General features: G+C 43.6%; 1 long non-coding RNA gene across 2 annotated transcripts in view; it reads right to left on the bottom strand.

Annotated features, from left to right (window-relative positions):
• Nucleotides 1-23,913, bottom strand: part of LOC123772084 (uncharacterized) — a 71,224-nt gene that overhangs the window by 12,138 nt on the left and 35,173 nt on the right. The gene's annotated exons all lie outside the window — the stretch shown is intronic.

A 23,913-nucleotide genomic window follows, 5' to 3' on the forward strand; every position in this document is an offset into this window, starting at 1 on the left:
AGGATTTGGGATGGGTCAGGGGAAAGGAATGGTGTCCAACAACATTTGGGGATTGAACGCCGACCTGCATGAAGTCAGACCGTCGCTCTATCGTCTAGCCCAAGTGGTTGGCTTTGAGGAATGGTTGGCGTTTTTTTTTAATGTGAAGCCGTATTGGGGGCGATATAGAATCTGAACACATTGGTATGGGTGTCGACACATGGGAATGACTGGAGATTGAAGTTGTGGCTGGGAGTGAGTCTACTCAGCTATCTGGTAGATCCATGTGTAAGTATACAGTAGCGAAGGTATGGGAGCCCTTGAGTGCCAGAGATGGGGAGAGAGTGACGTTTTAGTTTATTATGCATCTCATACCCATCCTGTGAGTGGTAGTAGACCACATACCCATCCTGTGAGTGGTAGTAGACCACATACCCATCCTGTGAGTGGTAGTGGACTACATACCCATCCTGTGAGTGGTAGTGGACCACATACCCATCCTGTGAGTGGTAGTAGACCACATACCCATCCTGTGAGTGGTAGTACACCACATACCCATCCTGTGAGTGGTAGTGGACCTCATACCTATCCTGTGAGTGGTAGTGGACCACATACCCATCCTGTGAGTGGTAGTGGACTACATACCCATCCTGTGAGTGGTAGTGGACCACATACCCATCCTGTGAGTGGTAGTAGACCACATACCCATCCTGTGAGTGGTAGTGGACCTCATACCTATCCTGTGAGTGGTAGTGGACCACATACCCATCCTGTGAGTGGTAGTAGACCACATACCCATCCTGAGTGGTAGTGGACCACATACCCATCCTGTGAGTGGTAGTGGACCACATACCCATCCTGTGAGTGGTAGTGGACTACATACCTATCCTGTGAGTGGTAGTGGACCACATACCCATCCTGTGAGTGGTAGTAGACAACATACCCATCCTGTGAGTGGTAGTGGACCACATACCCATCCTGTGAGTGGTAGTGGACCACATACCCATCCTGTGAGTGGTAGTAGACCACATACCCATCCTGTGAGTGGTAGTAGACCACATACCCATCCTGAGTGGTAGTGGACCACATACCCATCCTGTGAGTGGTAGTGGACCACATACCCATCCTGTGAGTGGTAGTGGACCACATACCCATCCTGTGAGTGGTAGTGGACCACATACCCATCCTGTGAGTGGTAGTAGACCACATACCCATCCTGTGAGTGGTAGTGGACCACATACCCATCCTGTGAGTGGTAGTGGGCCACATACCCATCCTGTGAGTGGTAGTGGGCCACATACCCATCCTGTGAGTGGTAGTGGACCACATACCCATCCTGTGAGTGGTAGTGGACTACATACCCATCCTGTTAGCGATACTGTAGTGGATACAGGATACAGAGGCACATAATAGGCTCAGGAATTGAACCGCAAAAAAAAATCCTTTGCCTCAGCAAGTTACAGTGTTGATAAGTTAGTTCTATACATGTCCACAATGGGTCGAAAACGACCACAAGTTTTCTTATTTTTAATAGTTTATCTATATACAAGAAGTGCATTGGGTTAGTGAGAACACATAACATTGGTGTTCTTACAGTCTAGCAAAGCCGTGAACCCGCATAACGTTTCCGGCAGAACAATGAGTCGACCACAAGTAAGTTAAGCAACTTACATTTGTGGTGAACTAGTTTCAAAGTTTTATTTGTTTATCATGCACACTGCCGCCCATCCAGTGAGCAGCGGAGGAAAGGTTACAATAGCCAACACTTTCTACCTACAGTTAGCAAACTTAGTAATTACCTAAGTGTAATTACCTAAGTGTAGTTACAGGATGAGAGCTACGCTCGTGGTGTCCCGTCTCCTGTGTGTGTGCGTGTGTTGAAGTATATGTACTAGCTAGTATGGACTAGCTCTATATATAAATCCAACTTTATGTTTGTAAAACAACTATGTATGTACTTTTCCTGAACAAAAATTTATTCTATTTATATTTATTTATATTGAAGAATATGCATCATGCTTACTTTTTGCAACCTAACATTTAGCTCAACAAATTTTGCAAATGATAAGAGGTATTGAACCATAATATCAGACAGCTAATAAACTAGAATACCAGTCAGCTATTGAGCAAGAATACCAGTCAGTTGTTGAACTAGAAAACCAGTTAGCTGTTGAGCCGGAAAACGTTTCAGCTGTTGAACCAGAATAAAAATCCTAAAGTCCAAGTGTTTACAATTCTGAGGAGACAGCCGGATCTGGTGTTCGGATCCTCCGTGACCATGGCCACGGCGATGCTTGACCTCTCCCACAGACGTCAGACAATCCTGGAAACTTGCATATCCTTGGCGCTTAACTCCACCCCCCCCCCCCTCCGTAATAGCTGCAAATATCACTTGGAAACCTCATGTTTTATGCAGTGACAGATATTATTCATGTGAATATCCAGGTGAATGTTGCTGGGGGAATGGCGATGAAGGAAGCCGGCTTGCATGCACGTACGGTCATTGATGAATTTATTTATCAATATTTACATTACAATTATTCACGAAATGTGTACTTAATTCAAAACTTATGTACTGCCAATAATCTTAGCTAAGTAAATGTTCAAAGTTTACTTACTGTAGGTAGTTCAAGCACATGATTGTAACCTTTCCACCAATGCCATGTGATTGGGCGTGAGGTGCATGTAAGTAAATTAATACTGTAACTAGCTCACCATTAATGTAAACTGTTCTCCATAGATACTGTGCTCCAGATCTTGAACTCATCTATATCTCTAAAAGTGGATGTCTATTTGTATATATTTGTATATATATGTATATAGTGGATATTTCTTTTCTGTCCAAGGTTGGAGGGCCAGACGCTTGTGGCTAGTCGCATTAAACTTTAAAGGGTGGCTGGTGAGTGTACGGGGACTGTCATAGGAAGGGTCGGACCTCGTGCTTACTTGGAAGGAGATCAGCCCCTATAACACTTCTTTATGAAGTTGGTGTATATGAAATATTATGTCCTCGGGGCTCTCAACACTTAAATGGGAGGGGAGATGGAAGGGAAAGAGAAAGGAGGGAAGAGGGTGGAGATGGAAGGGGAAGAGAAAGGAAGGAAGAGAGGGACATGGGGAGAAAGGAAAAGAAGAGGGGTTGAATGAGGGGGGGGGGAGGTGGTGGGAGAGAGAAACTACCACGGGCACTGCCGGATGCCTCTCCTAGTATTATTATATATTAAAGTTTTATGTATACTTAGGCATAGGTTAGGTGTTTAGGTTCATTTGGCCATTATTTGTATTTGAAGTACGACGGCGAAGAATTTACAGCGTTGCGATTCCAACATAAGTCATCAGCAAATCACTATTCGAAAAATGTTCGAACGTCATCAGTTGTGAGTCATGTGTAAACCGTTTTTCATTCATAAACAGGGGGTTTGCCGGCTAGATTAACGAGCATTTAGCCTTTGTGGATGAAGACTGGCTGCAGGATAGGTAAGGGATGCATAATATATGAAACAAACCGATGAATGGTTACTATTTGCATATTCCCCCCATTTAGCGTCTCCCTCAAGAATAAATAACGAAATAATAGGTGCGATAGTGACAACCAGATGGTCCCTTAGCACGAACAACGAAATTTAGATGCTCTGATTACCCGAAATACGGACAAATTATGGAACGCGTGTTGGCAACATAGCGACCAAAACAAACTGTCACTTTCAACAATTCAAACCTTGTAAATATGGCTTAAGCCACAGAATGGTCTTCAGAAAATGACTAATAATGATAAGTGAAGGGAAGTTTCTAGGTTCCAACACCCAAAATGTAACTAACATTGCCGGAAAATATTAAAATAATAACAAGGGAGGGGGGAGGGGTGCCCGGGTCTCTGTTCCTTTCTCTCTCTCTCTCTCCCTCCTTCCCTCCCTCTCTTGCATTCACTTTCCCCTCCCTCCTTTCCAGTCTCTCTCCCTCCTTTCATTGCCCCTCTATTCCTCCCATTCTCCTTCCCTCAGTCCCATTCTCCTTCCCTCCGTCCCATTCTCCTTCCCTCCGTCCCATTCTCCTTCCCTCCGTCCCATTCTCCTTCCCTCCGTCCCATTCTCCTTCCCTCCGTCCCATTCTCCTTCCCACTCTCCTCCGTTCATCCCTCCCTGTCTCTCCCAGCGGGTAAGACCTGCACCACCAGTAACTTTGAGCGAACATTGTGACGTTGATAAAGGATGTTGGATTCATCCGAACAATCCGGAATTGTTGTTTAATAATACACTTGCACGTGTATTAGGTCTGTTCTTCACCTTCACTAATAATAATAATAATAAAATAATAATCCTTTTAATAATAATAATAAAAATATAATAATCCTTATAACAATATTAATTATAATTATAAAATAGGATAATTCTAAGAGTTGGATACAGGTACGCTACATGTGGACACAGGAAAGCTACAGGTGGACACAGGTAAGCTACAGGTGGACACAGATAAGCTACAGGTGGACATTCCTCGGAACTCCTTCCAAGGATCCATGTTCTCGCGGCCCAGTCTCCCGATTGGGAGACTAACTAGGCTGCCGGAAGCCCTTGCATGCCTCCTTTTTTTTTTTGGTAAGGAATTATTTCAGTGTGTATATCCGGAATTAGTCCCACTAATATTTTCCAATGTGTAAGTTATAATCTATCTCTCGCTTGATTTCCAGTGAGTACTGAACATTTTCAAGGATTTTACACGATCCTAATCATTTAGATGCTGTATTGATTATTTGGAGAGTAAAGGTTCTCTGTATGTTCTATCAATATGCCACACTAATGTCTGAACACATCGTTTAATCACTTAAAAATGTGAAAATTCCGATAATCATGCTATTATGACATTTCCACAGTAATGCACAGAATAATAGGCTTTACACATATCACAGTTATTCAAACTTTAACATTTGTAATTGCTTACAATTTTAAATATTTTAAACTGGTTACCCAAATTCATGAATGTTTTGTTTTCAATTAATTTGAAAGCTATTATATAACGGAAGTGGTGATATGATAGATAGAACGTTAACTTTTCAAATGGCGCCAAAGAAATTACTTTCCCATAATATTTGTTCGAGAGGAACTAGTGCAAGTTTTTTTAAAGGTGGATACACGTTACAGATGGATACAGGTAAATTACTGGTGGACACAGGTAAAGTTACTGGTGGACACGGGTAAAGTTACTGGTGGACACAGGTAAAGTTACTGGTGGACACGGGTAAAGTTACTGGTGGACACAGGTAAAGTTACTGGTGGACACAGGTAAAGTTACTGGTGGACACAGGTAAAGTTACTGGTGGACACAGGTAAAGTTACTGGTGGACACAGGTAAAGTTACTGGTGGACACTGGTAAAGTTACTGGTGGACACAGGTAAAGTTACTGGTGGACACAGGTAAAGTTACTGGTGGACACAGGTAGTTACTGGTGGACACAGGTAAAGTTACTGGTGGACACAGGTAAAGTTACTGGTGGACACTGGTAAAGTTACTGGTGGACACAGGTAAAGTTACTGGTGGACACAGGTAAAGTTACTGGTGGACACAGGTAAAGTTACTGGTGGACACAGGTAAAGTTACTGGTGGACACAGGTAAAGTTACTGGTGGACACAGGTAAAGTTACTGGTGGACACAGGTAAAGTTACTGGTGAACACAGGTAAAGTTACTGGTGGACACAGGTAAAGTTACTGGTGGACACAGGTAAAGTTACTGGTGGACACAGGTAGTTACTGTTGGACACAGGTATACAGGTAAGTTACTGGTGGACACAAGGTATACAGGTAAGTTACTGGTGGACACGGGAATTACATCTTTATATATTCACATATTTGTAATATTTATCTTTATCTCTGCCTCTTTGCAGTTAGACTTTTCTTGATATCTTTATTTCATTCTCCCGATGCCCCAAGACAGCGATGACACACTCCAGGAAGCCTTAGCTCCTTCTGTGACTCATTAACCTGGACAAGTCTGGAATCCAGAGAATGAATCACATTGGCACTGAGTAAGGTCCGAAGTGGCACCGTTACCATGTATGGTCAAGGCGGCGAGTGCCACAAGCACCATCTTGGCGCCAAACAGCACGTGGGGGTCACCGGCGCCCGTTTTCTGTGCGACCTCAACGCGGGAAATCCAACCTGCGCCGCCTTGAGGGCTAAAGTCAGGGTGACCATTTTTTTTTTTTAGGCATTACCGTATCTGTAAATCATATATTGAGGAACTCTTTACGATGTTCAAAGTATATCTCGTGCTCACTTTAGCCAGGGATAACTAACGTGAAGGAAATGGGGATTTTGCGAATGGGTGAAGATCACAAAGAACGTAAACAAATACTATTGTATGACAATTGTTGCCAGATCAGTCAAGCTCGCATACCAAAGATGTCAGTGCTACAAGGGTATATGTCTGGTGGCGAGAGCTTGGCCACCCACTTTACTGGGGACAACTGCAAAAATTTAGTTCGACCAATGTAAATACGTAAACATTATCTGTGCAGGAAAATATCTTGCTTTCTCTGTGAGGTGATATAAAAAACGGGTATATCCCGCCATGTCTTGCGGGGCGGCGGCCTTGAGCGCCGGCTTCCTCATTCCCGCGCTCTGACGTCACAACTGCACCCGGGCCGCGCCGCATCCAGGCAAGATGTCTTCACCCATACCCCTCGGCGCCCCATACTCTATATATAGACCCCCATCGTCCTGTCCTTGCTCACTTTTGGGCATGTATCGTATACTACACAATTGAATCTACGGTGCTTTTATGGCCTAATGTGACCCAGAGAAAACACAAATATAACTGATGACTCCTAGTTACACCTGCGCTGCACAAACGGTTCACATATACATAACTCGTTTTTCATTTGAATTTCATAAATTCCAGCTATGCCTTCTTATTTTTTTTGAAGCTCACATCGAGCAAACAACCTTGTGTGTGATATTTTACCTAAAAACCTTCCCCCCACAAATGGAAGATCATTGCCTGATGACTTGTGGACCGAGCCAGCAACAATATACCAAATGTCTGACCACAAAAATTTCGGAATTTTCATAGTGTCACCTGAAGCTTGTCATCATCCCTTACGCGGTGCATTGTATAACACGGATTTGGAATTAGTTTTTTTTTGTTTCACCTCGCGACACAAAGGAAGACTGAAGGAGTGTAAATTGTGTTGAATGTTGAATGTATGTTGCAGTACCGAGACCTTGGAGTTCCATGCCGCCATATTGCTAGTCCCCCACCAACCGGATCTCTCAAGTAATTGCTTGCACAAGCAAGCTATTTGATAAAACAACCTTTCGTATATTTTTAATTTAACATAAGTCATAATTTGAGTTTAGTTTAGTTCATTTATTATGCACCCTATACCCATCTTGTGGGTATGGAAAGGGTTACAGAGGCACATAATGGGTTCAGGGACTGAACCCCATAATTCATTTAGCTAAGCAAGTTACAATCATAACTCATAAGTCATAATTGCAATCAAAATGTATAATATTTTTAGTATTTATTTGATTGATATTTATATTATCAAAATATAGATAAAAAGTTAAAATAATATTAGCTAATTTTGCTACTATTAATTAATAATAACATGAATAACATTATATTATTATAATGTGCATCATTATACTTTAATAACAATAATAATGACAATAAAGTCATAATAAAACAATTAGTGCTACTATTATTTAACAATAATAAACTAATATTAACAGTATTATGAATACATTGCAATCGAAATAATTCCACGTGCAAAGTGCAAATAATAATTAAATAGGAAAGTACACAGATTTTTAAATTATTATTATAATTTATTATTATTTTGAAGGACTTGTTAAAATTACCTCTGAAATTGGAGATAACCTTTCTCTGTACAATTATCTGTAGCACTGCCAGGATTCTATCATTTTAATTATATTAATTATCATTTTTTAACAATAACAATAATAATAATAATAATAATATTAACCCATGTTGAAGATTGTGTCGCAACAGGTAACAAAAATAGTGATCCAAGAGAAGGTTAGGCAATATTGTTAGAAACGTATGAAGTATAGTTAATATTCCATGACCCGCCATCTATGGTGTATGGTATGCTAGGGGGAGGGGGTATACATGTGTGTATGCGCTGGTGTATACATGCTTGTATGTTCTGGGGTATACGGGTGTATGATTTGGTGTATACGGATGTATGATCTGGTGTATATAGGTGTATGATCTGGTATACGTGTGTGTGTGTGCTTTGGTATACGTGTATGTATGCTCTGGTGCGGACGTCTGTGTGTATATATTTGCATGCATGTGTGTGCTTAACTGTGCTTCTAGAAATTGAGCTGCAGCTCCTTGGTTCCGGTTCTTCCCACCGATCATCCAATGTCATTACTTCATAGTCTCTTGTGCTTGGTCAAATCTGTACTTAAATCCATGTCGAGGGTTCACCTCTTTTTATGCCTTATTCGATCCTCCTGGTTTGTGGATCCTCGTTCTGTTTGATCTGTCCCTTTATCTTTTTTATATCTTGGATATCTTTTATGTTGCGATCATATCTCCTCGGGGTTTCTTCTCTCTAGTGATCTGCAGTTTAGTTATCTTAGGTTATCTTCATGTGCCGGTCGAGGAGCGGGTACCATATTGGCGCTGCATACTACAGCGCTGGTCTCACGTATGTAAGTTCCTATTTACAGTTGCAGTTATGGTATTCTCTTCGTGTTCAAGCTATTTATCATGAATATTGTTTAAGTTACAATTATTTTGGTCTGTACAATCAGCTTCTGGCGACCATTCTTACCAGCGACAATTCCACTTAAAAATACTTCCGTTTGTCTTATAACAAATCTGTTCTCATTGCTGCATTTCGTTCCTTTTGTTCTGTCTGTCACTGGCTGCAAAATAATCCTCCTTATACAGTATATTATATATATATATATATATATATATATATATATATATATATATATATATATATATATATATTTATATATATATATATATATATATATATATATATATATATATATATATATATATATATATATATATATATATATATATAATATTATATCTGAATTCGAAATCTAGAAATAGGTCCATACCCGAACTCTAAATGAGAAATAGTTGAGTTACTATTACCTGAAATTTTAAGCAAAATAAAAAAAAAACTGAATAAATGTACGAAATAAATAGGATACCGAGATTTATTTAAAAAAATGTTAGCAATAAGAGATCTGAAATGATTATTTAGACAGCCTCATTTAGACAACAGTTCAATTTCGGGCTCTGTACTATAGAATGGACATTAATATGGGAAACATCTGGGTAAAAATACTTGTCAGGGAAACCGGGTTGTTTATTTGCGGAACAAATTACCGGGTAACGGGGTAGAGGTGGGACTGCTGGATTGTTTCAAGCGTAGGTTATACATATGTACTAATACGTTTGGGTGGATATAAATAGGACAAATAGGAGCACCTTCAACCTTCGGCCGTAACCCTTGTGTAATCACCTAGTTGTGCTTGCGGGGGTTGAGCTCTGGCTCTTTGGTCCCGCCTCTCAACTGTCAATCAACTGGTGTACAGGTTCCTGAGCCTACTGGGCTCTGTCATATCTACATTTGAAACTGTGTATGGAGTCAGCCTCCACCACATCACTGCCTAATGCATTCCATGTGTGTGTGTGTGTGTGTGTGTGTGTGTGTGTGTGTGTGTGTGTGTGTGTGTGTGTGTGTGTGTGTGTGTGTGTGTGTGCGCGCGCGTGCGTGCGCATGCGTGTGTCCGTCACGGTTCGCCAGATCACAATGTACTATAAATTTCTCGCATTACGGTTTAACACTGGAAAAACCGCCCCCACACCGACTCCTCCCCCCCCCCCCCCCCCCCCACCCCCACATTCCAAGCAGCTTGTATTATAACTTCAATTCTGTCAAATGTCAGACAAAAAATCAAGATGAACAACTCTACACACAGAGCTGAAAGAATAACCGAAATGAACAACAATTCAAACTCCACCAGCAACCACACCACCACTAACCAAAATAATACTAACGGAAGAACATATAACCACACTAGAACCAACCACAAAATGGAACCACAGCGCCACGAGCGGTTCTTTGTTCCATTACAATGGAATGATCATACGTTGATAAGTGGGATTATTCTCAGAATTCGTTCAACTCATTTTTTTCCCCCTAACTAAACTGGTCCCCTTTGTGTGCGGGGAGGGAGGGATGGAAGGATGGGGAAGTGGGTGGAAAGACGGGACTGGGATAGAGGTTAGGATGGGGGCAATTTAGTACATCATTTTTGCGATGTTGTGACAACTCAAGGGGTAAGGATTGACGAAGGATAAATGTGCAACGATAGATGAAAATCAAAATACCATCTCCCAAGTAGACATAATGAAGTAGCCTAACTCTTTAGCCTGGTGGAGTAGCCTAGCCAGCTCACGGCCTTGTGGGGTAGTCTAGCTAACTCACGGCCTTGTGGGGTAGTCTAGCTAACTCACGGCCTTGTGGGGTAGTCTAGCTAACTCAGTAGCCTGGTGGGGTAGTCTAGCTAACTCAGTAGCCTGGTGGAGTAGCCTAGCTAACTCAGTAGCCTGGTGGAGTAGCCTAGCTAACTCAGTAGCCCTGTGAAGTAGTCTAATGTCATGATATAAAATGTTACAATCCTTCCCGCTGTCAAATATACTGGAACAGAATGAGAGTAAATTAGACAATCCTTCATTATTCAATATTTTCAAGATGTAAACGCAAGACTTGCTGCTGTCGACTTAATAAGGTATTTTCCTACAATAGACGTTTCGCTAAGTGGACGGTAATTCATCGCAAATGATCTCTCTCTTCCTAAAAGCTCCATTAGCAACTCTCCACGACTCCGGTACTCTGCTTGACTTTAATTAAATACACAAGACAAGGGCTTACTAAACTCTTCTTTACATCATTTAAGGACCCTGCCAACCACTTCGTCTGGCCCTGCAGACTTGTTTGACCCTAATGCTAATATTTAATTACTGATAACCACTAAACTAGTGAACCGGTACTCCTCAGTCCCTACATAAAGATGGTTAGCTGCAGTTATAATATCATGTTATAGATTCAGCTACTACCCACCGCTCCAGTGCCAGGTAAGTCCACTACGGACTCACCATAGCCCGTGCTACTTGCCCCGCTCCTGTGCCAGGTAAGTTACGGGCTCACCATAGCCCGTGCTACTTGCCCCGCTCCTGTGCCAGGTAAGTTACGGGCTCACCATAGCACGTGCTACTTGGAACTTGTTCCGATTAGCTGAATCTATAACATCAGCTACTAGAACAAGTTCCAAGTAGCACGGGCTATGGTGAGCCCGTAGTGGACTTACCTGGCACAGGAGCGGGGCTGAGTATAACATCAAGGTCCTCTCTAGTAAATACATTACGGGCTATTCATGCCCGTGCCACCTCTTGGGTGGTTTAATCTTTATCTAGTAAATACAGACAACAAAATACATATTTAAAATACAACACATTTTGCTATCATCAGTTAGTTGACCTCAGCGTTCATGGTCCAGTCTTGTCCCTGATCTGTGGTCCATATAGATCAGGGAGATCCATATATGAATGACTGGATATATTTGGCCCATATATGAATAAGATTGGATGGATATAAATAGGCGCTGCCTCGTACGGGCCAATAAGCCTTCTGCAATTTTCTTTATTCATATGTTATATTCTTATATCCAGAAGAATAAAGTTCATTTATCTTCGCCTTTGTTCACATGCGTCATAATTACCTTCAGCTCTTGTTTCATTGTTAACAGCCAACGATGCTTGAGCACGCCCAACGCCCAGACATAACTACACAGAAATCCCACTAACGTGATGCATCAAATGAACAAAGTGTCTGGGATGCTCCAGGACGCAGGTTCGAATCCTCGTCACGGCCCTTGTGGATTTGCCCAGACATACTGCCGTACGAATGGTCATGAATACATCACTCCGCATATTAACAGACACACACATTGCTACACATGTAGCAATGTGTAGGTTGAGAGGCGGGACCAAAGAGACAAAGCTCAACCCCCGCAAGCACAACTAGGTGAGTACATAATCACTAAGGCCCATGTGTATGACTTCAGACACTTCTAGACATGCTCATGTCTGCCTAAGCATGTTCATTCGCTCTCATGCACAGGTACTCAGGCATGCTACCTAGGTACCGTGTAAGACTGTACCTCACACACTGCTATACACTAGAACATACTTTTGTACTCGGAAGTATGTCTCCAAGCTCACTCCCGGTAACTCCAGTAGTTATATACACTCTAGTAGTTTTGTACACTCTAGTATAGACTTGTACACTCCAGTACAGACTTGTACACTCCAGTACAGTTTTGTACATTCTAGTACAGTTGTGTACACTACTAGTACAGTTTTGTACACTCTAATATAGCTATGTTCATCTAGTACATCCAGGTATCCTTTAGTGTGTGTGTGTGTGTGTGTGTGTGTGTGTGTGTGTGTGTGTGAGAGAGAGAGAGAGAGAGAGAGAGAGAGAGAGAGAGAGAGAGAGAGAGAGAGAGAGAGAGAGAGAGAGAGAGAGAGAGAGAGAGAGAGAGAGAGAGAGAGACAGAGAGAGAGAGAGAGAGAGAGAGAGAGAGAGAGAGAGAGAGAGAGAGAGAGAGAGAGAGAGAGAGAGAGAGAGAGAGAGAGAGAGAGAGAGAGAGAGAGAGAGAGAGAGAGAGAGAGAGAGAGAGAGAGAGAGAGAGAGAGAGAGAGAGAGAGAGAGAGAGAGAGAGAGAGAGAGACAGAGAGACAGAGAGAGACAGAGAGAGAGAGAGAGAGAGAGAGAGAGAGAGAGAGAGAGAGAGAGAGAGAGAGAGAGAGAGAGAGAGAGAGAGAGAGAGAGAGAGAGAGAGAGAGAGAGAGAGACAGAGAGAGAGAGAGAGAGAAAGAGAGAGACAGAGAGAGAGAGAGAGAGACAGAGAGAGAGAGAGAGAGAGAGAGAGAGAGAGAGAGAGAGAGAGAGAGAGAGAGAGAGAGAGAGAGAGAGAGAGAGAGAGAGAGAGAGACAGAGAGAGAGAGACAGAGAGAGAGAGACAGAGAGAGAGAGAGAGAGAGAGAGAGAGAGAGAGAGAGAGAGAGAGAGAGAGAGAGAGAGAGAGAGAGAGAGAGAGAGAGAGAGAGAGAGAGAGAGAGAGAGAGAGAGAGAGAGAGAAGGGAGGGGACTGGGGCACGATAGGGAGGAAGAGGGCGGGCGGCTTGGGGTGGGCGTGGGTGGCCAGCAAAGTGAGTGGGCGGGAGTAACACGCGGGCGGACGTGAACAGGCAGTTTGTGTGTCAGGAACCTGTGGGCTACGCTAAGTATGCTCCAAAGAAAACGGTTAGCGCGAGCATTGCGTCAGCATACTGCAGATATGCTGAGTGAGTCAGCACCACAGACACACTCCAGGACCCAGAGAAAGAACAACACCCGGGTACACAGAAACAGCTCACTCACGTACTGGGGGGGGAGAGAGAGAGGGGGAGAGAGAGAGAGAGAGAGAGAGAGAGAGAGAGAGAGAGAGAGAGAGAGAGAGAGAGAGAGAGAGAGAGAGAGAGAGAGAGAGAGAGAGAGAGAGAGAGACAGACAGAGACAGAGAGAGACAGACAGAGACAGAGAGAGACATCATCACACTGTACCACGCACCATCACACTATACCACTGATAAATTCCCACAGTGAATTATAACAATTACCTGCCATGAATATATAATATCACTGGTATTTCTCTGTCCCATTTTCCACTACTCCTTCCATGATAAATAAACTTCAAAAGAAGAAAAGAAGAAAAGTGTAGTGAACGGAAACAGGTCCACTGACTCCGGATGTTGAAGGTAGGATACGAGGACACGACTTGCCTTTCCATAAGCTGGAAAATGGAAGGAACCTTGAAAATGGAATGTCAAAGCAACGCTGGAATTCGTCAATTTTGGGGTAATATAAGGAGTGGGATTATGGCGACGTCATGCGCCCGCCGCCGCCGCCCTCCAGGCTGGTCAAGGCTGCATAGTGGCGACGGTATTATGCCAAAACACCCTCCACAAGGCTGCTCCACCTAGCAAGCTGGCTGGGTTGAGCCCCAGTACTGCCTAGCAAGTTGGCTGGGTTAGGCCCCCAGTACTGCCTAGCAAGCTGGCTGGGTTAAGCCCCCAGTACTGCCTAGCAAGCTAGCTGGGTTAGGCCCCCAGTACTGCCTAGCAAGCTGGCTGGGTTAAGCCCCCAGTATCAGGGCTTAAGCCAGCCCTGATACTGGGGCTTTACTTCATTATCTTTTTGTTTCCATCTGCATCTTCACTCCATACCTTTTTACTTTAATAAAATGATTTTTTTGTTTAGCAATGAGGACTGAGGATGAGTGCATTTGGAGGCACGTTGGTGAAATGTTGAATATAAGCGAGACCTGACAGCAGCTTCTGCTGGAACGAGATATATATATATATATATATATATATATATATATATATATATATATATATATATATATATATATATATATATATATATATATATATATATATGTCGTACCTAGTAGCCAGAACTCACTTCTCAGCCTACTATTCAAGGCCCGATTTGCCTAATAAGCCAAGTTTTCCTGAATTAATTTATTTACTATAATTTTTTTCTTATGAAATGATAAAGCTACCCTTTTCACTATGTATGAGGTCAATTTTTTTTTTTTGGAGTTAAAATTAACGTAGATATATGACCGAACCTAACCAACCCTACCTAACCTAACCTAACCTATATATATAGGTAAGGTTAGGTTAGGTAGCCAAAAAAAGCTAGGTTAGGTAGGTTAGGTAGACGAAAAAACATTAATTCATGAAAACTTGGCTTATTAGGCAAATCGGGCCTTGCATAGTAGGCTGAGAAGTGAGTTCTGGCTACTAGGTACGACATATATATATATATATATATATATATATATATATATATATATATATATATATATATATATATATATATATATATATATATATACGCGTTGGTATTCATGTATACTCAGACTTGAGTATAAACTTTACTAGGGAAGATTTTTGTAGTTAATGTTATATAAATTCTTGTGTTTTCAAATGTGTTTGAAGTTATGGGGGTATTGGCCAACTTACACACATGAAGGTTTGTGGTTAGTACTTTATAAGTGCTTTTTGATGTGTCGAGGAATGTGGTAGTCGTTTTATGCCACTGGAACTTTCCAAAGGTATAAAATTTCAATTGTATTCTACACCCCTGTTGAACTCTACACTTCGCAACACCCTGGCTCAAATCAGGTGTACATAAAGGTATTAAATATAGTGTAGCAGACTGAGATAGAGTCTAGGACGCTGAGATGCACTCAGCCGCACCCCTGATGTACTGTAGTACACCCTGGGTAAACTGGTGTAGTGTGGTACTCCCTAGTCTGATGTTCAGGGATTCACAGAGCTCCTGGATTGTGTGGTCATAAGGTAGTCAATGTCTCGGTAGTCTCTTGTTTTGCACGCCTTGTAGGCTTCAGCATCTTCATGTTCTTTAATGTAGTGGTACTGGAGGGCGTTGGCGATGCCAGTGGCTAGGCGTTGCGCAAGTTCTGCTTCTGACCTGAAGTTACAGATCCTCGCCTTGCCTAGAGCGGTTGTTGCTCTATTAAAGTCGGTTATTGATGTGAATTTGTATTCGATTCCTGTTATTGATGAGTCCTGGTACTCTGGCGCCATATCCGTGTGTAGGACTGGACGGTTGTTGATATGGGCAATGGGTTTCTCTTCGAGGTAGGGCAATCAGTGAGAAGGGGGGTGGGAGGGGGAGGGGCAGGGGAACTGGGGGGCGGGGGGGGGGGGTGGGAGGGATGAGGGGAGGAGGAGGGGGGAGGGGGGCAGGACACCGCTGGTATGCTAACTATGCAACTGACAAGGCCGCTTGACTGGGCCACGGCCGCCTCGAGGTCGTCACCACCTGTCCCCCTGCACCACCTGTCCCCTGCACCACCTGTCCCCTGCACCACCTATCCCCTGCACCACCTGTCCCCCTGCACCACCTGTCCCCTTCAACATTTAACCGTTGCCTCACCTGTCACTTGCATCACTTGCCTCACCTGTCAACCTGCATCACCTGTTGCATCACTTCTATCCCCCCCCCCTTTGCACCACCTGCCCCTGGAATATCTATCCGCACCACCTACGAACTTTTCCCTTCGAGCGGCAGCGGTGGCCAAGATGATGGACCGAACTAAGGTGGCAGAAGCGCCCAAGGCACACAAACATAGGGCCACCAGAAGATGAGATGCTGTGGGCCTTAGGGACGGGTGGGCCTTAGGGACGGTGGGCCTAGGGGCAGGTGGGCCTAGGAGCAGGTGGGCCTTGGGGGAGGTGGGCCTGAGGGGATCCGAACTGGACGAGTACTGGGCACGTGTAGGAAGTCTAAGGAGAGAGCTGAATATTGCCTGTCGTGGGCGGTGTAGGAGGATGAGCGTCTGGTGTACTGGAGTGGGCAAGGAGAAGGAAGCTGGCATGGGGGTGGGCAGGGCACAGCCTAGGGTGGGGAGGAGGGTGGGCCTTGGGTAAAGAGGAGGGGGAGGAGGGGTAGGCAGGGAACGTGGCGCCAGGGTGCCGGCGGTGGGCAGGTGACCTTGTGAAGTGGTGGTGGGCAGCAGCGTGTGCCCGGGCTCCGCTACACCACGGTCCGCACCACACATTGTTGGTCTGTCTGTCACAACACCACAAAACACCTACTAGCTACACCACCACAACATCATGCAACACCTGCTTCCTCCCCCACCACCACAACACCATGCAACACCTGCTTCCTCCCCCACCACCACAACACCATGCAACACCCGCTTCCTCCCCCACCACCACAACACCATGCAACACCTGCTTCCTCCCCCACCACCACAACACCATGCAACACCTGCTTCCTCCCCCACCACCACAACACCATACAACACCTGCTTCCTTCCCCACCACCACCACCACAAATGCCTACCACATCAACTACTTGCCCCAAAATACCAATCTACCAGACCACGATGCTTCTCTAACCACCCAAACGATTACCTAAAGCATTTCAAAATCAAAACACAATTACAGTTAGTCTAGCCCACGTTTTATTCAATTTATAATTCCCCGCCTATATCAGTGAAGTAAGGTATATAGTTGAAAAAAGTACTAAGGTATTGTATATCTGAATATAAACACGATAATGGTCTAAAGTACTTTTGTCCTTTTGTAAAAGTTCTTCATAAACTACTAAAAAAAAGTATACAAAAGTACTTTTGTATAAAGTACTTTATACCAAAAGTACTGTATTATACAAGAGTATAAAGTACTTTTATACATTTACTCCTCCATATCCATATTAGCGCCGCTCAAGGAAAAATGTAACGCGTCGTTGAGCTGAAATAGTTTGCCTATTATTTTGAAACCATTGTTCAACGCAAGGTTAGTTTTTTGTTGTGAACACGGGTATGGAGAGAGGCAAGTTACCAGTGGTGGTACTACTGGGAGTGTAGATGTGTACAGGTGTGTGATGGCAGTCATGTGTGTCAGGTGTGTGATGGCAGTCATGTGTGTCAGGTGTGTGATGGCAGTCATGTGTGTACAGGCGTGTGATGGCAGTCATGTGTGTCAGGTGTGTGATGGCAGTCATGTGTGTCAGGTGTGTGATGGCAGTCATGTGTGTCAGGTGTGTGATGGCAGTCATGTGTGTCAGGTGTGTGATGGCAGTCAGGTGTGTGATGGCAGTCATGTGTGTCAGGTGTGTGATGGCAGTCATGTGTGTCAGGTGTGTGATGGCAGTCATGTGTGTCAGGTGTGTGATGGCAGTCATGTGTGTGTCAACCACAGACCCAGTGAAACATGGGAAGTTGGCTTATATCTCCTTGATTGATTGATTGATGAAGATTAAGCCACCCAAGAGGTGGCACGGGCATGAATAGCCCGTAATTATATCTCCTTTATTTGGTTTCGTTCTTTAGTCGTCATACAAATGTATATATACAAAAGCGATACTTACACCGAGATTACGGGCTATTCATGCCCGTGCCACCTCTTGGGTGGCTTAATCTTCATCAATGAATCACTCTTACACCGAGAGTTGAATCCCTCCAAAGGTTGATAGGCCTTAAGACCAACAAAAAATATTGTATATATGGTTTGCCTTCCCATATGGGGGGACAGGAAGCCCGATATATTTGCAGAGGTTATATTAGAGTGACTATTAAACTTCCCCCAGAACCCAGTCCACAACAGTTGCCTAACTTCCAGGCACATATTTAGTGCTAGGTGAATAGATGCATTAGGTAAAATAAAATGTGCCCAAACGTTTCTGTCCCGCCATCACAAAGTGACCCTCCATGCATGCCCTCGAACACCTTCATGCTAACCTTACTCCCTAAACCATCATGCAGTTCTAAGCGAGAACAACTGAACCTCTTCACTTTGCCCCCCCCACCCCAACCTGCAGTACAACCCCAGGACTCACCAAAATACTCCCTCTACACCCTAAGACAACTTAATTTCATCTCCATGCCTATATCTCACCCTCTGCCAAATGCCGTATCCTTAGCCCCCATCAACCGCATATCCAAGCAATACCCTCATCATAACAGCCCCGCACAGTGAACAACTTCCTACATGAGTGGAGTGGCTGCCAGGGGTGTATGCGAGAGTGGAGAGATGAAAGCGAGCATTAAAAGAAAGTACACATACAGAAAATATTACAAATAAAGCAGGTGAACTTAGGAAAAGTCAAACAGAGAACACCCAGATGTATTACAAATAAAGCAGGTGAACTTGGGGAAGATCAAGCTGAGAACACCCAGAGGTATTACAAATAAAGCAGGTGAACTTGGGGAAGATCAAGCGAAGAATACCCAGAGGTATTACAAATAAAGCAGGTGAACTTGGGGAAGATCAAGTGAAGAATACCCAGAGGTATTACAAATAAAGCAGGTGAACTTGGGGAAGATCAAGTGAAGAATACCCAGAGGTATTACAAATAAAGCAGGTGAACTTGGGGAAGATCAAGCTGAGAATACCCAGATGTACTGAACTCATAAAAATGGATTGTCAGGTGTCATAACTCAGTGTCCCCTCAGGACTACCATATAGTAGGCCAAGACGAGCAAGCAGGGGAATAATGAGTGGTGCTGCTGATCAGAAAGGACTGGATACTTTAGATAGTTCTTCTACTGGGCTGTGAAGGGTTCAGAACAACATAATGGGCACATAGATAATGGGAGGACCAAAGACAGTAGTAATAGTAGTAACTCTCCACTAAATGACAAAGACCCAGATAGGAGCATGACAGAAATTAACAACATGGCAAATTTTACTACAATAGAGCAGCTTCTATCGTCTGTAGGAATGGATTCCGACTTTAGTCACGGAAGACTTCAATCATGGAAAGATAGACTGAAAACAAAGAAGTTTATAAGAGTGGCAACGAGAAACTTACTAAATCAACATGTCAGGGGACCCCACAAGAATAACAGGTAATCACGACCAGCAACACTACCTGATATTCACGATGAACAAGTCAAACGTAAAGAAAGTCAAATATAATTCCTCCTGGGAATGGGTGACCACTGTATAATGGCATTTGAGTGTCTGGTGGAAATAGGAAATAGGAAACCTACTCAACGAAAGGTCCAGAAGGCTGGCATACCGAAAGGGAAACTGTTAAGAGATTATAGCATTTCTAATAGGAATACTATGGTAAAAACAAGACTGAGAAAGACCGTAGAGGACATGAAAGTCTACATCACCCAGAAGTGTCAGGAAGCAGTAAGCAAGTTTGTCCCGGGCCAAAAGGAGAAACATGTAAATACAAAGGAGGAACCCATGTTGCGATCAAAGATGTTAGGAAGTAAAGCAATTATGTGCAAAGTAATGGATACACTACAGGAATGACAGGACACCACAGAGTCGAGGGAGGTACCAGAGAGCCAGGGATGAGTACCTCAGTATGAGGAAAGGGACGACATAGCACACAAAGCAAATGCACAACCCATGCTACTTCATAACCACACCATGAGGAAAACAACAGTGAAGGAAAAAGGCATTGAAGCTGAGCACAATGGAGGAAAAACTATGTCAGAAAACCTTTGACATAGTAAACTATAAGAGACTAGTGCAGAAGTTGGACAAGTGGGAGTGACAGAGAAGGTACTCCAGTGGATAAGGGAGTACCTAAGCAACAGAAGACAGTGATTGTGAGGGGTAAGATCTCATAGTGGAGAGAGGTCACCAGCGGAGTCCCGCAGGGATCGGGGTCTCTCCTATTCCTGATAATATGTAAATAATCTTCCAGAAGGAATAGACAAATTCCCCTTGTTCAGTGTTTGCTGATGATGCAAACATTATGAGAAATAAAAACAGATATAGTATAATAAATATACTGATATAGTATAACAGATATAGTATATATCTGCTATACTATATAAAAATATAGATATAAAAAACAGATATAGTATAAAATATATAATAAAAACAGAGCTATAAGATAACCTGGACAAGGTGATGGAATGGTTCAACAAATGGCTTCAGGGAACAGAATACCGAACACAAGGTACCAAATGACAAATTAAATTAGGTAGAAAGATCTGGGAGTTGATATCACACTCCTGATGCCCACATCCAAAGGATATCATCATCGGTATCTTCTTGGTTGGCCAACATAAGAAGTGCCTTTAAAAATCTGTGCAAGGAACCTTGTACATCATACATGTCAGACCAATTCTGGAGTATGCAGCCCCAACGTGGACAAACACAACACAAAGTTAGAGAAAGTTCAGAGGTATGTCACACAAGTCAAGTCCTAGAATTGAGAGGTATGAGTTATGAGGAAAGGCTGCAGGACTTAAACCTCATACCGCTGAAAGAAGTGAGATTTGCCACACTACCATCAAACATATCTACCACCACACCTACCACCTCGCTACATGTCTACCTGCCAGTTGTTGGTGTAGGCACTAGCGGCATACAACCTCTGGCAGACGTAGAAGCATAGTAGACAGATCAAATAATAACAATAATAATGTTCCCATTTTCTTTGAACCCCTAAGCAGGATATGGGTAACTACATTAAATGTTAACCCTCGGGGGACGCGTCGCAGCCTCCGCTTGAGTGTTTGACACAAGGAGGCGTCGAGAGGTTGCTCGCCGCCCAACACCCACATGATAACAAGAAACTCTGGAATGTTGTGAAGGTCGGGTGGGGGTGGCTACTGCTGTCCTGCGCTCACGCCTCCACTCTACGCTACACTCTCATTGTCCTGCAATACTGTGCTTGCCCTCCTACACTCTGCTTGTTCTGCACTTCCGTGGTTGTGCTACAATTGCAGGATAATTGTAGCTGTCCTGCAATTCTGTGGTTGTTCCGCTATAGTGTGGTAGTTCTGCTATACAGTAGTTATCCTGCTATACTGTGGTTGTCCTGCTATACTCTGGTAGTCCTGCTATACTGTGGTTGTCCTGCTATACAGTAGTTGTCCTGATATACTGTGGTTGTCCTGCTATACAGTAGTTGTCCTGCTATACAGTGGGTTTTCTGCTATACGGTGGTTGTCCTATACTGTAGAAGTCCTGCACTATTGCTATTCTGTGGTTGCTATACGGTTGTTGTCCTGCTATACTGTGGTTTTTCTGTTATACGGAGGTTGTCCTATACTATACTAATCCTGCAGTATTGTCCTGCAACACTGCGGTTGTCCTGCTGTTCAAAGGAACACAAAGGAGTAACAATACAAGTGGTGAACTGTGAAGAGAAGTAGAGTATTTGTTCAACACTTTGTTTACTTGTTAAGTGGCGCTGGTGGTCACTAACTCTTTGAACACTGGCAGCGTTGTAGTCGGCGTCAAGACGGCTGTTGTTGTTGTTGTTGTTGTAGTCGCCATGGTTGTGACCATCGTCTCTGTTGTGATCGTGGACCTTGTAGTGTGAGCTACGTAGTCCCCCGTCTGTCTGTCTCCGTCTCTCTCTCTCTACTCTCTCTCTCTCTCTTGCTATCTCTTTCTCTCGATGTTGAACCATCTTTGGTTTGTCTACACTTGCAAGATGCTATCATCTCCCAGTATGGAAGTTATTTAAGTCGGGCTATTACTGCCAGCACTATGAATGTATAAGAACAGAGGTCACTCTTAAGAATGAAGGATTGTACATCTTTATGCTAGACTCTGTCTTAGGGCATGTCTTACGATAGGTCCAAAGATCAGCACCGATCAGCTGTCACTTGGTCTTGTCTCAAGACTTAGCCAAGAGGAAGTGTTTGACCAGACCACACACTAGAAGGTGAAGGGACGACGACGTTTCGGTCCGTCCTGGACCATTCTCAAGTCGATTTTCAAGACCATTCTCAAGTAATTACTTTAGCCACGTTATTGTGACTCGTCGCCTGCAAGAGGAAGTGTTGTATTGACGGTAGGTTCAGCTGCGAACTTGTTCCGAACGTGGCCAGCTATGAACAGGCAGCAAAGCACATCAGTAAGCTATCAGCAAAGAGGATAAAACCCAAGTTTACATAATGTTCGGTATACATCAGCTTTATTTATATAGATCACCTGGCATGAAAAACAAACGAAGGTACACACCTGACACGTCATGAGGGGGGGGGGAGGATCACTCCTGGTATTCCATCATGGTTCGGCTGACTGGAGTTATAGCGACCAATCAGAACTAACCAGGGTAGGCCTTCACCTGTTCCTATTGGCCGACTGTGTTACCCCTTAAGGGTAGACAGAGCAGCACACCTGTGACGCTGGTCAACCGCACCTGCTCTGAGTGCCCTTCTTGGTGATGGTTTACCTTAGTTTCCCCATAGTCGGGGACAGGAAATATCTTAAGCTTGAACAAATTCACAAGGGACGTGACGAGGATTCGAACCTGCGTCCGGGAGCATCTTAAGCTTATCGAGGACCCTCTAGGCCCAACTACAGTCTTTCCTTCGTATGCAACCACAACAAAGGTAAATAGCCTAAGCTACGCAATCCTTTTGAGATGTATTTCAGTTTCTCAATAAACTTACCTGAACTGGAACCCACGACAGCCTCCTAACTCCCAGGTACCTATGAAAAAAAAGAGGCATCATATTGATTGATCCCAGGATGCTCAGTTGCGTGCTGGCGACGCAGACCACTGCTCTACAAGGCGCTATAAATCCCAGCAGTCCCAGGTACGGCTGGACTCTGTCTTCCCGCGCTAATCATTTGAATACGACCTCTGTCACACAGGACTGCTAAGCAGGACTATCAGGTGACGTGAAGTTGGCCACCTTCAGGAGATCAATCCCCAGTACAGAGGTTATTTATGCTGCTGCTGCTGTGTTCATTTGCATATATATGCCCTCTTAAGTGTTACATGATAATGGGGAATCCCAGTATATCAAACATGAAATCTTTCGCACGGCGTCTTATATCAGACCATGGAAGTAACTGGAGGTATTATGGAAGTAACTGGAGGTATTATGGAAGTAACTGGAGGTATTATGGAAGTAACTGGAGGTATTATGGAAGTAACTGGAGGTATTATGGAAGTAACTGGAGGTATTATGGAAGTAACTGGAGGTATTATGGAAGTAACTGGAGGTATTATGGAAGTAACTGGAGGTATAATGGAAGTAACTGGAGGTATTATGGAAGTAACTGGAGGTATTATGGAAGTAACTGGAGGTATTATGGAAGTTGTCATCATCATGGTAGATTTGTCAGCGTTACAGTGTTCACGCCAGGAACACAGTAGTCTTGTCAGAATGGTGGCAATAATGTTATCATCATGGTAGTCATGTCAGCTTATGGAAGTAATGTTATCATCATGGTAGACATGTCAGCGTCACAGTGTTCACGCCAGGAACACAGTAGTCTTGTCAGAATGGTGGCAATAATGTTAGCATCATGGTAGTCATGTCAGGAGCATGGAAGGTCAAGTAATG

The sequence above is a fragment of the Procambarus clarkii genome, chromosome 69, assembly GCF_040958095.1.
Source record: "Procambarus clarkii isolate CNS0578487 chromosome 69, FALCON_Pclarkii_2.0, whole genome shotgun sequence".
NCBI classification, from domain to species: Eukaryota; Metazoa; Arthropoda; class Malacostraca; order Decapoda; family Cambaridae; genus Procambarus; species Procambarus clarkii.